This window comes from Pleurodeles waltl, chromosome 6 (genome assembly GCF_031143425.1).
Source record: "Pleurodeles waltl isolate 20211129_DDA chromosome 6, aPleWal1.hap1.20221129, whole genome shotgun sequence".
NCBI lineage: Eukaryota > Metazoa > Chordata > Amphibia > Caudata > Salamandridae > Pleurodeles > Pleurodeles waltl.
Genome location: NC_090445.1, coordinates 183,055,028 through 183,075,393, shown reverse-complemented (window position 1 = coordinate 183,075,393; position 20,366 = coordinate 183,055,028). Strand labels below are relative to the sequence as shown.

The 20,366-nt window shown below is 44.8% G+C and overlaps 1 long non-coding RNA gene across 1 annotated transcript in view; it reads right to left on the bottom strand.

The window, feature by feature from the left end:
• LOC138299496 (uncharacterized) overlaps positions 1-20,366 on the bottom strand; it is a 374,925-nt gene that overhangs the window by 82,808 nt on the left and 271,751 nt on the right. Inside the window, exon 2 of the long non-coding RNA XR_011204758.1 lies at positions 2,638-2,694. This is a non-coding gene — a long non-coding RNA (uncharacterized lncRNA). The remainder of the gene's footprint in view (positions 1-2,637; positions 2,695-20,366) is intronic.

Below are 20,366 nucleotides of genomic sequence, written 5' to 3'. Positions count from 1 at the left end.
AATACATGGTGAGGGCGCGAGTTATATTTACTTTAGGGCATTAGTTATAGTTACTTGAAATAACTAACTATAATAGCTGAATTTCTATGGTTTTGTACGTGTAAAATGTGAGCCTAACTATAACGCCTTTGTAACCTTTGTTTTTTTAAGTGAATTTCTTTTATTTTTATTTTATATATACATGAGTCTCCTTTAGGTAGTTATAGTTAGAACCATGTTTCCATAGAAAGTGTTTTTTAACTTGCCTATATTTTTGGCACTGTTTGATCAATCTTTTCCCCAAAAAATGCCCCCCTGATTCTTATTATGCATGAAAGTTTTTGGGGTGATCCATCAATCAGGAAATGAGAAAAAGAGGGTGTCAAAAAACATGTGTTTCCCATGTTAAGTCTCATAGGACCGCTAGACACGACTACAGCCCAAACTGCTCGATGGAATGACACGCAATTTCGCAGAAAGCTAGCTTTCAGTACACAGATTACACTTTTACTAATTTGGTGTAAATCCATTCAGTAGTTTAGGATATACTTAAGGGAAGACAAATTTGTATATCTAGAACAAAAATCCTTCTTGACATATTCGCAATTATCACAGGGAATTTGTGAATGCTCGCAACAAGAGAAATGCTGCGATTGGCTGGACGTAACCTGACCAGAAAGTTGTGCCCACCATTTTAAGGACCCAGGAGACAGTGCCTATGGCTGAGAAATAAAATGAAAAGTGGCATAAGGGGTCAGGGTGAAGGTACAGGGGTATGTGAGGGTGAAATGATGCCCTTAAAAATATGTTTTTTTCATGCAACTCGATATTCTCAAATTCTACGGTACTATAACACCACGACAAATTCAATTTTCACTCATGTAACCTGACACTCACGCACCTGCTCACAGACCCATTCAGTGAGCAAATACATTGTGCAGCTCAGTGTAGTAAAATGACTTTACATTAAAAAAAAAACTTAGAAAGGTTAAAGGGACATTATTATGTTATGAATTTACTCGTACAAAACCACAGAAATTTAGCAGTTATAGTTAAGAGTTAATTCAAGTAACTATAACTTGTGCCCAAGGTAACTATAACTCACGCCTTCACCATGCACAGCTAATTACTCCACATATTATATCATTGATGACACCTTCTATGGCATCATTGATTTTATCACTAAAGAATTTGCAAAATTATTGATGAGAAAACTGTGCATGGCGACCGCATGATTTATAGTTCCTTTAGGGCATGAGTTATAGGGCCAGATGTCGGAAGTTGGCAAATTGCGACTTGCAATTTGCGAGTCCGAGCGACTCGCAAATTGCAACTTGCAATTTGCTATGCAGAACGGTGTCTCAGACACCGTCTGCGAGTCGCTATGGGGTCGCAAAGACCCACCTCATTAATATTAATGAGGTGGGTCGCAAATTGCGGCCCCATAGCGACTATGGGCACTCACGGGTATGGAGGCCTGCTGTAGTCAGCAGACCTCCATGTCCGTGACTGCTTTTAAATAAAGCAGTTTTTTTTTTTTCAAAGTGTAGCCCGTTTTCCTTAAAGGAAAACGAGCTGCACTTAGAAAGAAAAACCGAAACCTTTTGTTTCGGATTTTTTCAGGGCAGGTAGTGGTCCCTTGGACCACTACCTGCTCTGAAAAAATAATTTGGGGTCCAGTCACAAAGGGGAAGGGGTCCCCTGGGGACCCCTTCCCTTTTGCGAGTGGGTTACCATCCACTTCAAGTGGATGGTAACTGCGACTCCATTTGCGATCGCGTACGCGGTCGCAAATGGAGTTGCATACCACTGCGACTCGCAAATAGGAAGGGAACACCCCTTCCTATTTGCGACTCTGAAATGCATTTTGCGAGTCGGTTCCGACTCGCAAAATGCATTTCTGCATAGCAAACACACGTTTGCGACTCGCAAACTGTTTGCTACATCTGGCCCATAGTTACTTGAAATAACTAACTATAAGTGCTGAATTTCTATGGTTTTGTACAATTACACTCAGAACCTAAGTATAACATCCCTGTAACCTTTGTTTTTTCAGTATATATATATATATATATATATATATATATATATATATATATATATATATATATATATATATATACGCAAAATGTCATTCCTTCTATCAATAAAGAAATCATGGCACTCCGCTTGTGACATGCAGTAAACGCGTTTATTGACAAAGGATTGTCAACATGTTTTGGCATGCTCTGAGCCATTATCACAACATTGTGTGTCAGTGCTACATGTGATATATAAACAAATTCATTGGTGCACAATACTGTCAACAGAAAAATGGAAACAAACTCAAACACTAAAGGCAGCACCATTTTGAAATATGGCTCAGTAAACATTGGCATTGTCCCATTCGCTGCAGTCTACTCTGATAACCTATATTACACCATAATATCAGAATATTTAATTTGCCTACATGTACGGACTGTAGAAATAATCACAACCCGACTATAATATTATAATATTACATTGCCTAAAGGAAAAGAGGCTCAAACATCAAATTACAGATCATACACCAACACAAAATTTAGCATCCCTGATAATGGCCTCATTACACTTCAGTGGGCATAGTCTTTTACACAACGTGGCCTGCAACAATATTTAATATAAGAAGATATCAAATACCACTGTTAGACCATATGTGAAGATTTGTCCTGTGTATCCTGCCTCATGGCTCTGCCCCTGTAAAAACATATACAAAATAAAAAAATTAAAACCTTAATAAAAATCTCATTACTCATCACTTTCCTAACAAACGTCCGATAGCAGCTAGGTGGACATCACAGCAACATTACAAAAGTATATTCAGAGGAGGGCATATAATTCCTCCTCTGTATTCAGACCAAAAGGCTCTTTTGTATCCAATTGTAAAATGTATTTAGATTCCATCCTCCACAGATCTTTCTCCCTGTCACCTCCTCAGAGTCTCTTGGGTGTATGATCTATTGCAATGTAAGACAAAAAGATATAGGTGGTCATTCTGACTGCGGCGGTCGCCGCCCGCCAAGCGGTTCCCGCAGAAAGCTGCTCTGCGGTCAAGAGACCGTGGCGGCCATTCTGGCTTTCCCGCGGGGCCGGCGGGCGACCGCCAGAAGACCGCCGGCCGGCCCAGCGGGAAAGCCCCTTCAACAATGAAGCCGGCTCGGAATGGAGCCGGCGGAGTTGCAGGGGTGCGACGGGTGCAGTGGCACCCATCGCGATTTTCACTGTCTGCAAAGCAGACAGTGAAAATCTTTGTGGGGCCCTGTTAGGGGGCCCCACGGCACCCGTTCCCGCCATCCTGGTTCAGGCGGTGGACACCGCCAGAAACAGGCTGGCGGGAAGGCGGTCGGAATCCCCATGGCGGTGCTCCCCGGCTCCCCTTTTCTGACCGCGGCTTTACCGCCGCGGTCAGAATCGCCCAGGAAGCACCGCCAGCCTGTTGGCGGTGCTTCCGCCGCCCTCTGCCATGGCGGTCATGGACCGCCAGGGTCAGAATGACCTCCATAATCTCCTCCATGCACTTTATAAAAATGGTAAGCAACTGAGTATGTGCTATCATTGTTCTTGATTCCTCTAAAATGTTGAAGTATGCCCTTGTGTACTGGGAGAACCGTGCTCCCCACTTATATCTTGGGGCAAGGGCAAGCTAACACATTAGCTGTGAATTCTGTTCTGCAATTTAAATGCTTCCTTATCTTGATCATTTTCTTAAACTATCATGATCTCTGTCAAATTCCTGCCATTCTCACATGCCTTAGATTTGTGGCATTTGCAGAAACCTGGTGTGGCTTTAAGCCATGTTTGCTTTTTGGTGGTTGCTTCACTTCACACCCACTCAAGACCCACTCAGATTTTCGCGTACACACTCACAGACCCATTGAAACCCTCAGTCACCCACTCACAGACCTACACTGATACACCCACTAAGACACTGATGTACCCACTCTCACACCCAGACAGACACTCTCACAGCCACTCTCACGCCCAGACACATCCTCTCACACATATTCTCACACCCAGAGAGACAGACAGCGGCCAACTTCTGCCACGCATGGCCAAAGGGCTGTGCGCTGCGTGGAATTGGGTGGTTAGGGGGGTTGGCTGCAGGTTCTGGCCGCAGGTCAAGCCCTGCAGCCAACTGTTGCCATGCAAGGTCTTTGTCCATGCACAGAGGTGGTTGGATTAACCTATAGTAATAAAAAACACTGAAATTCACTTAAAAAAACTCAAAGTTGGAAGGACGTTATAGATAACCTCACATTTTAAACATACCAAACCACAGAAATTCACCAGTTATAGCTAAAGATTTCTCAAGTTACTATAACTCATGCCCTAAGGTAGCTATAACTCGCGCCCTCGTGAGTGGGAGAAATTGATTGAAAGAAAGAAAGAGAGAAAGTGAGAGGGAAAGAGATAGAGTTTGTTTAGGCTTTAATACTTCATATAGATAGAATGAGATATTTGTGCTCAATTTTAAATAAAAAAATGTATTTCTTATTTTAAATCAAATATTGTTTTTATTTTTTTTAAATAAAGGGGGGAGGGGGTCTAAGTCCAGCTGGACCCGAACACCCAAAGTTCAATGTGAAGTTTTGTGTCCTGAAAGTTGGTCAGTAAAACCTGGCCAGAGTTGCGATCCATTGCCTGACATCCAGGTGATCCTGGTCATATCCATGCAACTATGCACTTCTATATGTGCATCTGGATTAATCAATGTGATGAGCGTTCTCCTTTTTTGATATCAGACCTACGGAGAAAACCATTCCTCAGAAACTTTGAGGCTCCTATCTCAAACTGATGTATGAGATGGGAAAGTAAATTGAGGATGGCACCCCTTGTCAAGGAACACTGCATCTCAACACAGTAGAAAGTATCTTTCCCTTCTCCAAGCACACCAGACACCCCCCTGCCCCTAGGAAGGGTGACTTATTGCATCATTTGGCTTCGACCAACTACTGGGATCCAGTACGTTTGTCCACCATCTACACCCCATACATACCTATGCAACTTAAAGAGCTGCTAAATATATGGTTTACTATAATTTTGGAGTTACCATTTAACCAATGGGTGGTTCTTTAGGTTGGTCTTGAACATTGTGAAAGAGGGAGCTATGTGTATTATTTGTTGTGAGGGAAGTGGAAGATGCTTTTAACTTACTTGCTCACTTGCTTTTGAAAACCTTGAGGTTCAGAATGAATTCCATCACCCTACCACCCTCACCAGCCCATCACCTGCCATGATAAACACTACCTCGAAACTTACCCACTCTCCTTGCATCACCTGCAGTCAAGTGCTGCACATTACGTCCACCCATAACTCTGCACCCCCAGTTCAGCCCTTAGCCTAACCACTAGCCCCTTCATCCAACAAATAGCCCTCCACCTGCACCCTCTTGCCCACGACCTTATGCTCGCTGTATTGTCCATCTTTGTACACCTCACTCTTGTATTATATCTAAGGCTGTACTCTATACGTGTCTTGTAAATACATCATACAAATTTGACGATGGTAAGAGGGAGATAAAGTGATTGGACAAGATCACAAAGTTTGGTCACGTGTAAGACCTGGTATCAGAGCTCTGGGCTCCTACTCCCACGCTGGACAATGTAGATACCAGACCTCATGATGGTAACTCCCGTCTGTTTCTGGGTGTCCCACACCAGTGTTGGGAAGTCTGAGAGGAAACGAGAGCTGTGCTACACTTATTTTCTCAGAACCATCGTGCATTTTACACCTTCCAAGTGCCCCTGCTGAGGATTGGGGACCTTCTGGGAGTCAGAGGAGAGACGTCGCCATATAGTGACAGAGGTTTGTTTGCAGGCACAGTATACAGCCCAGGGTGACATTCTAACAGCTTGTGGATTCCACTGAATCGTGAGTTTAAAAAAAATGTGTATACGGCGCACAGACTATAAAAGCATCAATACACATTACTGTAGCATGTCTACAGCCTCGAGGAAAAGAGGAGTACAGGTTTAAAGGATGCATGAGTTACGGACAGCAAGTCAGGGCATAGGCTATACTATGCATGTAAAGGCATGGGCGTAGGAAGTGTGGGGGACGCGGGGGATGTATCCCCCCCAAGATTTTGGAGGGTGGGGGACACGGCGGACGAAGGTGGGGGGGACAAGGGGACAAAATAATTTCCCCTTTTACATCTGTTATTCAGAGGGCCATTAGCGCACAAAAGCGCTACTTATAATAGCTCTGTACCGACCATCCTCCAATCTGATGGTAACAGAATGAAGGTGAGTCAGGAGGCCCCCTGCGCCCTCTGCCCTTTTGTTTGTCCTGTTCACAACTGTGGGCATTAAGGGTGCTCATAAGAACAAGGGGCACGAGGAGGAGAAAAGACTTTTGGATGATTACTGCCTGCATCATCTGCAGCCTTGAAGAGGAGAGCTACAGGACGCCTTCAAGAGGAGCTGCAAGACAATGAGGAAGATCGAAAGAGGAAACAGAGTCCCACTCAGCCTGACGCCTGCAGGCTAGAAAGGAGACTCTGTGAAACACAATATTTGTATTTGCCTAAGATCACACCAGTTGGTGAAACAGTGAAGTCGAGATTGGGCCCAGATTTTACCTTTTCACACAACAATTTAGCTATTAGAAGGGTATATTTTTCTAACATTTATGTTTGATGTTTTGAAGGGTAATGAAGGGCTTGATTATAGTGTGGCTAACAGGGAGAAGCCATATTTCATTTTGGGCCGTTATGCCTAGCGTTATTATTTATGTTGTTGTTATCGTTACATACTTCAGCATATTGAAGTATATTATCTTTTCTCTATCTTTTCTTCACTGTACTCTGAAACAATCTACCCTAAGCCATTGCATGCTACACCACTTTTCTCCACTCTGTGCTACTCTACGCCACTGCAATCTATGCTGTACCACTCTACTCTACTCTACACCACTCTACTCTGCAGCACTCCACACTACGCCACTGCAATCTATGCTGTTCTACTCTAACCATTGTACACTACACCCCAGCACTCTTCACCACTTTACTCAAAAACAATGCACTCTATGCCAATCTACTCTGCACCACAGCACTCTATTCCACTGCTTTCAATGCCACTGTACTCTGCGCCACAGCACTCTAGGCGACTGCACTCTATGCGACTCTACAATACACCACTGTACACTGCGACCCTCTAATCTGCAACATTGCACTCTGCCACTGAACTCCACGCCACTCTACTCTGCACCACTGCATTCAATGCCACTGTACTCTGTCCCACTCCACTCTTTTCTGCACCACTGCACTCTAATCTACTCTACTCTACACCACTCCACTGTAGGCACTTCACTCTACTTTGAAATCATCTCCTCTATGCCACTGCAATCTACGCAACTCCACTCTATGCTATGCCAATCTAATCTACCCTGCACCACTCCAATGTACCCCGCGCCACTCCGATCTGCTCTGCACCGCACTATGCTACTGCACTCTACATCACTATGCTCCACTCTGCAACAATCTACTCTTCACCACTATACTGTACTCTGCAGCAATCTACTCTATGCCACAGCACTCTATGCAACTCTATTCTACTCTGCACCACTGTACTCTAAGCCACTCTTCTCTACTCTGCATCACTCTACATCGCTGCACTATACACCAATGCATTCTATGCCACTCTACTCTACACCACTGCCCTTTATGACACTCTACTCTGCAACACTGCACTCTGCCACTGAACTATACTCCTCTCTACTCTGCACCACGGCACTCTACTCTGCACCACTCAACAATATGTCCCTCTACTGCACTCTACACCAATGTACTATATGCCACTACACTCTAAGCCACTCTACTCTACTCTGCATCACTACACTCTACACCAGTCTACTCTACCTTGCACCACTCCACTCTACCATGCACTGCATCACTCTATGACATAGCACTCTGAACCCCTGCAATCTATGCTGTGCCACTCCACTCTGCTCCCCTCTACTCTTCACCACTCTACGCTACTGCCCTGTACGCTAAACCAGTGCAGTCTTCGTCAATGCACTCTACACCACTTCACTCAAAACCGATGCACTCTATACCACCACACTCTACACCAATCTTCTTTGAACCACTGTACTCTATGCCACTTCACTCTAGACCACCCAACTCCACTCTATGACACTTCACTCTGACATTACACTCTATGATACTAGACTCTGACACTCTATTCCATTAAACTCTAACACTTTCTCCACTCTGTAACTCCCTACACAACTCCCTATACCACTCCATTCCACTTTACTCCACTCTATGCCACTCCACACCACTCTATGCCACTTCAATCTACGATACTCTACTTAACGCCACTATACAACAATGTACTATGCTCAACAACACTCTACCCAACTTTCTCTATGCTAGTTCATGTTACTTTACTTCACTCTACTCCAGTTCACTCTTATTTATGCCTTTCCACTCTACGACACGCTGCCACTCCACTCTCTGGCACTCTATTACACTGTGACACTACTCCACTCTACTACTACTTTATGGCATTGGCGCTAGATTAGAGATTCAGATCTCCATTGATTGCCTTGTCACTCATATGAGACGTGAGTCAGATTTATCTTCGCCGTTTTGGTTACAAGCACTCTGTAACCCTTTTAACTCAAGATTAACGAAGGCTTAGGATGATCCTGATACTTGTCTAAGGGATCGAAATATCGTCGGCCAAAGTACCTTGGCTTGAATTTGTGATATTGTACATAAGTTGGCATAAGCTTAGGCACTATGAGCTAATGACTTCTAGATTCACTATTTGAGTCATTCATGTAAAAGTGGGTGTACAAAAGCTTGTAAATCATTATTGTGGATGCTAACCTTGTAGGAAAGTAGCCTTTTTCTAGCTTGGTTACCTCCACATTTGGCCTGTTTGCCAGTGTGTTTGAGTGTGTCTACTGGGATCCTGCTAATCAGGACCCCAGTAGTTATGCTCTCACCCTTAAATTATGGTCGTTGTATACTGGTAACCCAGTATTTCACCCAAGATTGGCATACTGGTGCCCCCTTATAAGTCCCTAGTATATGGTACTTAGGTACCCAGGGCATTGGGGTTCCAGGAGATCCCTATGGGCTGCAGCATTTCTTTTGCCACCCATAGGGAGCCCATGTAAAGGCTTCTGCAGAACTGTCATTGCAGCCTGCGTGAAAAGGTGCATGCACCCTTTCACTGCCAGTTACACTGCACCAGGTCACTTATAAGTCACCCCTATAGCAGGCCCTCCAGCTCTGAGGGCAGGGTGCAGAGTACCTGTGTGTGAGGGCACCCCTGCACTAGCAGAGGTGCCCCCACGAGCTCCAGGACCATTTCCCCAGACTTCAGGAGTGTGGGGATGCCATTTTACACATGTACTGGAAATAGGTCACTACCTATTCCCAGCTACATAATGGTAACTCAAAACATAGGTATGTTTGGTATCAAACATGTTGGAATCATACCCCAAGGCTTTTGCAAGCATTGGTTGTATGATTTCACGCACTCTGGGGGCTCCTTAGAGGGCGCCCAGTATTGCCATTCCAGCCTTCTGAGGTTTTCCAGGCAGCCCCAGCTGCAGCCACCTCAGACAGGTTTCTGCCCTCCTGTTGCTTGAGAAGCTCAAGCCCAGGAAGGCAGAACAAAGGATTTCCTTTGGGAGAGGGGTGTTACACCCTCTCCCTTTGGAAATAGGTTTGGAAGGGGTCGCTTCCTTCCCCGGGCCACTGGAAATGCTTTGAAGGGCACATTTGGTGTCCTTCTTACATAATCCAGTCTACACCGGTTCAGGTACCCCCAGTCCCTGCTCTGGCACAAAACTGGACCACCACCCCAGGTGTGCTGTTCAGAGCTCCTCCAGAGGGTCCCTGGGTTTTGCTATCTTGGATTCCAAGTTGGCAGCGAACTCTGGGAGTATCTGAGTGGCCAGTGCCAGCAGGTGGTGTCAGAGCCGTCCCCTGATAGGTGCTTACCTGTTTAGCTGACCAATCCCCCTTTCAGGGCTATCTAGGGTCTCTCCTTTGGGAGGTTCTTCAGATTCAGATTGCAAGACTCCAGCAGGAATCCTATGCATCCTTTACTTCACTTTCTCACAGAAGAAACTGCATCTGGACCCACCAGGAACTCCACAAACTGCAACAACGAAGCAAAGACGACTTCTGCAACATTGTATCTCCAGCTCTTGCCAGCAAATGCAACTGTTTCCCGGTCGTGCATCCTCAGAGGACAGCCTGTCTTCAGTCTGCACCAGAAGAATGAACAAATCTCCCTTGGAGTGAAGGAGTCACTCCCCTGCTTCAGCAGGCACCTCTCTGCAACGATGACCATCTGCATGGTTCCCCTCTCCTGATGAGTTGCATGGATCCTGCATCACGGGTGGTGGACTGAAGTGGTCCCAATGGTCCTGGCGTCCTACTGTCCAGCTTTGGTGGAGGTAAGAGCTTGCCTTCCCATGCAAGACAGTACCCCTGTGCACCAAGTGTTTTTCAGTTCCCAAGGCTTGTTGGCATACTTCTATGAAATTCTTTGTGCACAATGTAGCTCCGGCCACCAGCACTCCTTCCTGAGATGCACAGCTTCCTGAGTGGTTCTCTGGCGGCGTGGGATCCTTTGTTTTTGTGCTGAGTGGGCCTCCTTTTGCAACTCCTTTGTCCCCATGCTGGGGGACTCCTGTGTGCGCTGGCTGGTATTCTGTGGGCTCTCTGAGTTGCTGAGAGCCCCCTCTGACTTCTCCTCCTGGGTAGAGTCCACCAGGTCCCTCCTGGTCCCGGGCAGTGCCATTTTCCCCTAACCATGAGCTCTGCCTGTGCCAAGGCTTGTTGGTGGAATCGAGCGATGCAAACCAGACTGCAATCATCCATCCGGTGTGAGATATCATCTGCACCAACCACGAACCTGCATCCATCTTCTTGGGCAAAGTACTGACTGTTGTTCTTCACCAGTGGTTCTTCTTTTGTACCTTAATTCGGGGCAGCAGGGGCTCTTGTCCTCCCTGGACTCTTCTGTGATTCTTGGACTTAGTCCCATTCTTCCACAGGTCTTTAGGTCCAGGAATCCACCCTTTGTGTCTTGAAGTATCTTCTGGTTCTTGCATTATCTTCTTTCTCGTGTTCTTGAGTGTTCTAGGAAAGTTACTGTGATTTACTCCTGCTTTCCTGGGTTCTGAGGTGGGTTCTATTACTTACCTTTGGTGTTTTCAAATACTCCCAGCGCCCCTCTACACACCACACTTGCCTAGGTGGGAAACCGACATTCGCATTCCACTTTCTTAGTATATGGTTTGTGTTTCCCCTAGGCCCATTTCTAACCATTGTGATTTTCACTAATTGCACTGTTTTCTAACTGTTTTTATTGCTATTGCTGCATACTAGTGTATATAATTGGTGTATTACTTACCTCCTAAGGGAGTATAGTCTCTATGGTATTTTTGGCATTTGTGCCACTAAAATAAAGTACCTTTATTTTTGTAACACTGAGTATTTTCTTTCATGTGTGTGAGTACTGTGTGACTACAGTGGTATTGCATGAGCTTTGCATGTCTCCTAGATAAGCCTTGGCTATAGCTACCCCTATAGAGCCTGGCGTCTAGACACTGCCTACATTTCACTAATAAGGGATAAATGAACGTGGTATAAGGTGTAAGTACCATGGGTACCCACTACAAACCAGGCCAGCCTCCTCCACACCACTGTACTATATAGGTTACTTTTTACATTTTTCTTGTAATTGGTGACATTGGGTCATCCAGATAACTTGTGTAATGCCCGAATACCAGTCTCTCTCGATTTCCCCTGTTGATGTTTTCCCACTACATTTGGTCTTGTATATTTTGATTGAATAAATGCATAATACATTCCATTTGCATACTACTTTATTATCATTGTTTATGGGAGTAGTGTTGCATTTTATTCAAGGGACCCCTGTTCCTTTGAAGTTAGTTTACTGCTCCATTCTAGGACACTCTACTTACTCCATGATACTACGCCACACCAGTCGATGACACATCATTCTCCTTTATGCCATTAACTTTGAGCCATGCTGAATAGTAGTCTCACTAGTGTACAGCATGGCTAAAACACATTGGCAAAGGCAAAAGAACTTGCATAGGCTAGACCTATTGGCTATACCAATGCTTGTTTATAAGGTATGAACTTTAAGGTGACTTGCAATATCCTTATGTACACAGGGGGTATTTTACCCCATATAATACATGGTCACACCACCAACTTTCCCACAAACCACTTAAAACCCTAGTGCATAGTTTCTGTCATTCCAAGCTATTAAAAGTACAGCAGACGAAAGAAAAGCAACATTCCATTTTTTGCTTTAAACAGCTGCATTAATTATGCTCGGAGACCTGATCTGCCTTTTATCTTGGCTGCTAGCTCTGGCAGAAGGCATTGTAATGTCAGAATTCGACTGTAATAACCCTATCATAGTAATTTTCCGATCTCTTTTCTTTATAATCAGTGAATGTCTTTTCTTTACACGCTGTGACTTGGTGCATCACAAACCGCCATTTCTAAAGAAATTAGTGACTGCAGTTTATACAGAGATTAGAGAATCCATGTTTATATAGCCTGTAACTCCAAGAGCTTCTTCAGTTGAAATGCTTCTAGTTATGACTGATGTGGAGCTGAGCTTCCCAAGATCACACACAGGAGTTGAAGTGTTATGAGAACTATGGTTTCCGAGCACAGTTTACAACTGTTGTAAGTAATCGCTTTTGATCTCTCCAGTGCGGTTCCAATTGGCATGAGGCGAAGGGCATGATGGGTGTGGGCCGCAAAGGGTATGTTATTCCTTTTTACCCTCCTACCTTTATTTGCTTGGTGCACGAAGATGCAAGGTTAATCAACATGTTATTTTCACATTTGAGCTACTTACTTCGTGAATGTAAATAACAATAAAAGATACTTTCAGACTGTGACAATGAGCCTTCCTTTCACCCTATTTCACTTCCAATATATATGATTGTGGATATTTATCGGAGCCTGCAGTTCGTAAACAACGAGCGATTTGTATAGGGTTGACTGAAAGTCCCAAAGGCTGTCCCCCCCCCAGAATTGTATTGTCTCCGACACCCCTGTGGAAAGGCACCCGCAATGGCCTTCTTATCAATCACTGTATTTATACAAAAACAATTACATAGATATTAACCTTCCTAGCTTTTCCTCATTTAATTATGCATGCTAAGTATTCTGGATCAGCACGGGATATATTTGTGTGTTTTGCTTTTTGAAGAAGCCTGATCGTACAAAATAAAGAGTGCATAAGGACGAGTTCATAGTTTCAAAAAGTTTTGATGGGTTGAGTAAAATCAAATGACACACCATTATACACCATCTCAAACATCCTGCTCGTGTACATTTCTCAAGAGTCAGGCACACATAATTTGCTTCTTACAATTATGTGAGACAAGGGTATTAAGGCACAGGCTCATATAGGGTAGTTCAGGGGAACCCAAGAGTAGAATCTGTGAATCCTGAATTCAGACTTGGCAAAGTAGCCAGAAGGCCACATCACCTTTCAATATTTTTAAGGATGTATGGTTATGTAAAAGGCCACGAACAGTGCCACGCAACCCCTTCCACACACCATGATGAAGCGGTCAAATTTTTGATAGTCGTGAGATTTCCCATCTCTTCCAGTGGTGCAATAGTCTGGTTCATTAATTACTTTACCAAGACCAATTTTAGATTTGTCCCTGATGGGTAAGAAAAAGCTCACATTAATTCACCAAAAATGCGTTTATCTGGCTGCATCTGTTGGAGCGTTAGGGCATTAAGAAGAGGGTGTAGTATCAGACCATACAGTAAGCACAGAATAAATACTGCTACATTAATTAGTGAAGAATCGAACATAACCTGTTCCCAATGGTTGTGTCCACAGAACATGGGAGAAATGCATGTCTCTCCAGTACATTGTTTATGTGTGCACTAAGTCTTCACATATGATAGGGGCAGAGTCGTCCTGGAGTTGTGTTTCAGGGATGAAGAGCATGTGAAAGATGCTCAGCACATGCATACACAGACACGCCACTTCGGTGACATGCAGGCTGTGAATGCAGTAACCGTGTTTAACAGGGCATGTATCAATGTTCGGAGGCAGGAGGTCAACGTACAAGACTGCGTAATGCAGTTTGGGCAGTAGATACAAATCAAAGAGGCATCAGGTAGTGGTTTCTTAGGGCAGTAAGGATGGTGATGCATTGACGAAAGGATAAAATATTAGTCTGGAGGCGCAGGGAGTAGCTTGTTCAGCACCCTGTGGTTGGGGAGCACGGTAGGCAGGGGAGCTAGGAAAAGGCTGCCATCAGTGTGAAAAATTTGGGATCACTGGTTTTTGATGTTGTATGCTGTGTCTGCTGCCTGGTTAATAGCATCTTTTAGTGGACTTTAGGCTTCTTTGAGTGCAGTGGGATGGGGGTGGTCCACGTATGGATTCTGGTTAAGTCTAACGGGGTGCTTGTGCTGATTTAGTGTTGATGGTGGTGAGGCCAGAAGCGCCTCTAGTTTTCTAGATGTTGTTTGCAGTGAGGTCCAATGTAGCAAATGCGTTTTGCAATCCTGGGGTCAGTGTTTGCGCTGTAGTGCCAAACCATCATGACCCTTCTCACACAGGAAAGACACTTAAAAAATGTAGGGCCTGATTTAGAGTTTCACGGACAGATTAACTACGTCACAAATGGCACAGCTATCCCTTCTGTCTTGTTACAAGGGCCACAGGATATATTGCATGTGTAATAAGGCGGATGGGATATCTGTCACATTCCTTTTTAACCACATAAACCATACATTTTTGTGATACTCCATTCTTCTCAACCCCACCACTTAGGAAAGTGTGCTCGTAAAGGACCACACAGTGAATTGGATATATACAAGTTAGAATGCATTGCCAGGGAGGAAGGAGCATCTAGTTAATCTCTGACCATTCCAGGCTACCTGCTGGCTGTGTGTTCTGAATATAAAAATGTGGATACTATGAGATACGCAACTTCCGGTATTATTTTGAATGTTCCCACCAACTAGATTGTGGCAAAGCTTCAGCACCTAAGTAGAAGGTCAGTCTATTGTGATTTACAGATCTCACGTCAAGTACACATACTTTTTTTGTCACTCTGGTCTCCTTGGATGGATGTCATTGTAAGTGGAGACCAAAGGGTACATATCTAATCTTCATTGTGCCGAGACTTTACACCCGGGGGGTTACCCACAGTTTTTATGTGAGAAACCAGGCATAGGAGTGTGCAGAGCTCAGGACTTCGAGTGAAACCATTGGCTGCGGAATATTCCCTTCCTGAAAAGTTTTATCTCTGGCATGGGGCGCCACCATTAGCAGCCCTAGTAACACAATGCAGTCAGATAAAAATGCTCGTATTTGTTCAAGCCATGATTACAAATGTACTTTACCGTGAGAAAGCTTTTAACAGAAGCATGTACTGCACACCAATCACTGACAAAATATCACTTATTGTTTCTTCAGATAACAAGAAAACACGGGAAAAAACATTTAGAGCTTTTAAGTTGTGGTAAAAGTAAAGGCTGAAGGAGAAATGCTTTAAAATTCAATATAAACACATAACATTACACCCTATTTCTATCGAGAGCTCTGCACCTGCGTTTGATCGGTGGCATCGTTCTACTTCTTCTAGCCCACCAGACTGCTCTGGTCCTATTGGGGTACGTTCTTGCTTAGTTAATTGTGACAGGATCAATCTATATATTATCACCCACTTCAAGTAACTCTGGACATCCTCCCATACAAAGGGGGCTATTTAGACTTTGGTGGATGTGGTGCATAACATCAGATAATTCTGGGGGACCCTGGATCAAACATATTTCGGGGGCCCCTGTTCAGAACAGCGTTGAATGTATGATCCATTGTCACCTGGCCCTCTTTGGCCAGGACACTGACAGTGTGCATGTCCAAATTCTAAATGTGTTTATATCTCATATTCAGGGATACTTACATGTGTTTTCAATATTGTAACACAGCATCAGCTCCCTAGTATTGCTGCAAATAATCTCTGTGATACCCTCCCATTTCTTCTATGTGAGGACCTGTTTTGATCTCAAAGAACCTTTTCATGGAAGCTGCATGAAACATAAACACAACATTAACATAAACCACAACATTTCTCTTCAAAATGTCTGTAATAGACTCTGATACTTAACCCACATCAAAAATAAATTAAAGGAAACCAATACTTTAAAAAAATCTGTTTAAGATTTATTCAAGGTCATCAAGGCAAAACTCTCTGCAGAACAGATCTGGCTCTAGCAGGGGACCCCTTGAAAGGCTGGGGCCCTGTGCCAGAGCCCACTTTGCCCATGCCTTAAAACGTCTCTGCATAACATATAAAACAATACAGTCTAAAACAATTACATGTGTCAAAATCACTTACTGCACATTGTGGATATACAATTACAAGATGCTCTTGAATATACAGTCAGAAATAAATCCTGCACACACTCAAAAATCACCATTTAAGCTGTTTGTCGCACATTTTAAGAGTTCCATTTTAAGAAGTGTTTTTTCAGCTTATATTTAAAACATTCAAAAATAGAATGCTTAAAGTTTTCTTCTACCTAATCTAATCCACTGCCGTTTAGGAAAAGATTAGGCTTTTTGTTAGTTTGTTTAATTTAAATAGCTGTGAGCTTTACTAAGAATGGATTTCCAAAGAATTCTGAACACACTCATTTTAACTTGGATTCAACTTATGTATGTGGTATATGCATAGGGCACACCTAACAAATATTCAGCCATGCACTACACAGAGATAGAGTGACTGGTGGGGAGAGTGGAGATGGACTGATATTCATTGGGTTGAACTGTTCTTCAAAGTGGTGTATCTTCAGTGCTTTACTAAACTGGAGTAAGTTTGGGGTGCTACTGGTAGATACATAAATGTCATCCCAGATCCTAGGTGCTTAACTGGAGAGGGTATGTCACTGTGTTTCTTTTCTTTTTGTCACAATTTCATTTCCAGTTTGATAGTATTCTGGCTGCAGGTGTGCTCTGTAGGAGGCTGGCCTGGCTTATAGTGGGTACCTTCTGGTACTTACACCTTGTGCCAGGTCCAGTTATCCCTTATTAGTAGAATAGAGGTGTTCTAGCAGCTTAGGCTGATAGAAGGTAGCTATACCAGAACAGCTTAGGCTGAACTAGGAGACATGCAAAGCTCCTACTATACCACTTATATCACTCTGCACTATATCATAAGAAAACACAATACTCAGAGTTACTAAAAATAAAGGTACTTTATTTTAGTGACACTATGCCAAAAGTATCTCAGAGGATGCCCTCCCTTAGGAGGTAAGTAATATACACAAATTATATGTCCACAAACCAAAATCAGGTAAGTAACAGTTAGAAAAGTAGTGCAAACAATGTAGAATCACAATACGATGCAATAGGTAGAAATAGGCCTAGGAGGCGACACAAACCATATACTCCAAAAGTGGAATGCAAACCACGAATGAACCCCAGGCCCAGTGTAGGTTGTAGAGGGTTGCTAGGACTGTTAGAAAGCACTAAGGGTGTCCAAGATATCCACCCCAAGACCCTGAAAAGTAAAGATACCCTACTACCCCAGAAAGAAAGTAAAGTTGAGATAGGGGATTCTGCAAGGACACCAACTGCCAGCAAAACACTGAAGATGGATTCCTGGGCCTGATGACCTGTAAAGGAAGGGGACCAAGTCCAAGAGTCACGCAAGTGTCCGGGGGGGGGCAGGAGCCCACTATACCCCGGCTGAAGGTGCAAAAGGGCTGCCTCTGGGTGGAAGAAGCCAAAGATTCTGCAACAACAGAAGGTGCCAGGAACTTCTCCTTTGGTCAGAAGATGCCCCACGGCGTGCTGGAGGATGCAGAGTTATTTCCACGCAGAAAGACTGCAAATAAGCCTTGCTAGCTGCAAGAGTCACAGTTGAGGATTTTGGGTGCTGTTGGGGCCCAGGAAGGACCAGGAGGTCGCCCCTTGGAGAAGGAGACAGAGGGGGCACTCAGCAACTAAGAGAGCCCCCACAGAAGCAGGCAGCACCTGCAGAAGTACTAGAACAGACACTTAGAAGATCTAAGGACAGCAGTTGACTCAGAGTCACAAAGGAGGGTCCCACGATGTCGGAGTCCAACTCAACGAGTTGGGCAATGCAGGACGGAGTGCTGGGGACCTGGGCTAGGCTGTGCACAAAGGAAGTCTTGGAAAAGTGCACAGAAGTCTGAGCAGCTGCAGATCACGCAGTACACAGGATTACTGTCTGGCGTGGGGAGGCAAGGACTTACCTCCACCAAATTTGGACAGAAGGGCCACTGGACTGTGGGAGACACTTGAACCCAGCTCCTGTGTTCCAGGGACCACGCTTGTCAGGATGAGAGGGGACCCAGAGGACCGGTGATGCAGAAGTTTGGTGCCTGCGTTAGCAGGGGGAAGATTCCGTTGACCCACGGGAGATTTCTTCTTCGCTTCCAGTGCAGGGTGAAGGCAGACAGCCCTCAGAACATGCACCACCAGGAAACAGTCGAGAAAGCCGGCAGGATGAGACGCTACAATGTTGCTGGTAGTCGTCTTGCTACTTTGTTGCAGTTTTGCAGGCGTCCTGGAGCAGTCAGCAGTCAACACTTGGCAGAAGTCGAAAAGGGAAGTGCAGAGGAACTCTTGTGAGCTCTTGCATTCGTTATCTGAGGAATAGCCCAGAGGAGAGACCCTAAATAGCCCACAGAGGAGGATTGGCTACTGAGAAAGGTAAGCACCTATCGGGAGGGGTCTCTGACGTCACCTGCTGGCACTGGCCACTCAGAGCTGTCCATTGTGCCCCAACACCTCTGCATCCCAGATGGCAGAGGTCTAGGACACACTGGAGGAGCTCTGGGCACCTCCCCTGGGAGGTGCTGGTCAGGGGAGTGGTCACTCCCCTTTCCTTTGTCCAGTTTTGCGCACAGAGCAGGGCTGGGGGATCCCTGAACTGGTGTAGACTGGCTTATGCAGAGAGGGCACCATCTGTGCCCATCAAAGCATTTCCAGAGGCTACTCCTCCCCAGCCCTTCACACCTATTTCCAAAGGGAGAGAGTGTAACATCCTCTCTCAGAGGAAATTCTTTGTTCTTCCTTCCTGGGACCGGGCTGCCCAGGCCCCAGGGAGGCAGAAACCTGTCTGAGGGGTTGGCAGCAGCAGTAGCTGCAGTGGAGACCCCGGAAAGCAAGTTTGACAGTACCCGGGTTCTGTGGTAGAGACCTGGGGATGCAGGGAATTGTCACCCCAATACCAGAATGGTATTGGGGTGACAATTCCATGATCCTCGATATGTTACATGGCCATGTTCGGAGTTACCATGGTGACGCTACATATAGGTATTGACTTATATGTAGTGCAAGCGTGTAATGGTGTCCCCGCACTCACAAAGTCCAGGGAATTTGCCCTGAACAATGTGGGGGCACCTTGGCTAGTGCCAGGGTGCCCACCCACTAAGTAACTTTGCATCTAACCTTCACCAAGTGAGGGTTAGACATATAGGTGACTTATAAGTTACTTAAGTGCAGTGTAAAATGGCTATGAAATAACGTGGACGTTATTTCACTCAGGCTGCAGTGGCAGTCCTGTGTAAGAATTGTCTGAGCTCCCTATGGGTGGCAAAAGAAATGCTGCAGCCATTAGGGATCTCCTGGAACCCCAATACCCTAGGTACCATATACAAGGGAATTATAAGGGTGTTCCAGTGTACCAATGAGAATTGGTAAAATTAGTCACTAGACTGCAGTGACAATTTTAAAAGCAGAAAGAGCATGAACACTGAGGTTTTGATTAGCATAGCCTCAATGATACAGTTAGACACCACACAAGGAACACATATAGGCCACAAACCTATGAGCACTGGGCCCTGGCTAGCAGGATCCCAGTGAGACAGTAAAACACCCTGACATATACTCACAAACAGGGCAAAAGTGGGGGTAACAAGGCTAAAAAGAGGCTACCTTCCTACATGCTCAAAGCCATCAAAGCTGGGGAGTTTGCCAACCAAACAGGAGCCTGGGCCAGTCATTGTGGCTTTGTAACGATGCAGCTGGTTATGAAGATAGTGCAGGCTGACAAGGGAAGCCAGTGACGTTCTAGAAAAGCAGAATAATGTGGTCATATTTCTTTAGTCCTTGGTGAAGCATGCTGAGGTCGGAAGGATGCTCTTACAGGGTCCAATGTCGAGTCTGGTCAGGTCTAGATCAGAACATTGCCCCAACCAACTGCAAGAGTTTGAGGTCTTCGAACAGCAGCTCTAAAGTACCTGTTTGGAAGGAATAGTTTCACTTTCTTCTGTGGAAGGAACTGGTACCAGGTAACTGTGGTTTTCTAGGCAATGTGCTTCTTGAGAGTGAGGTCAGAGT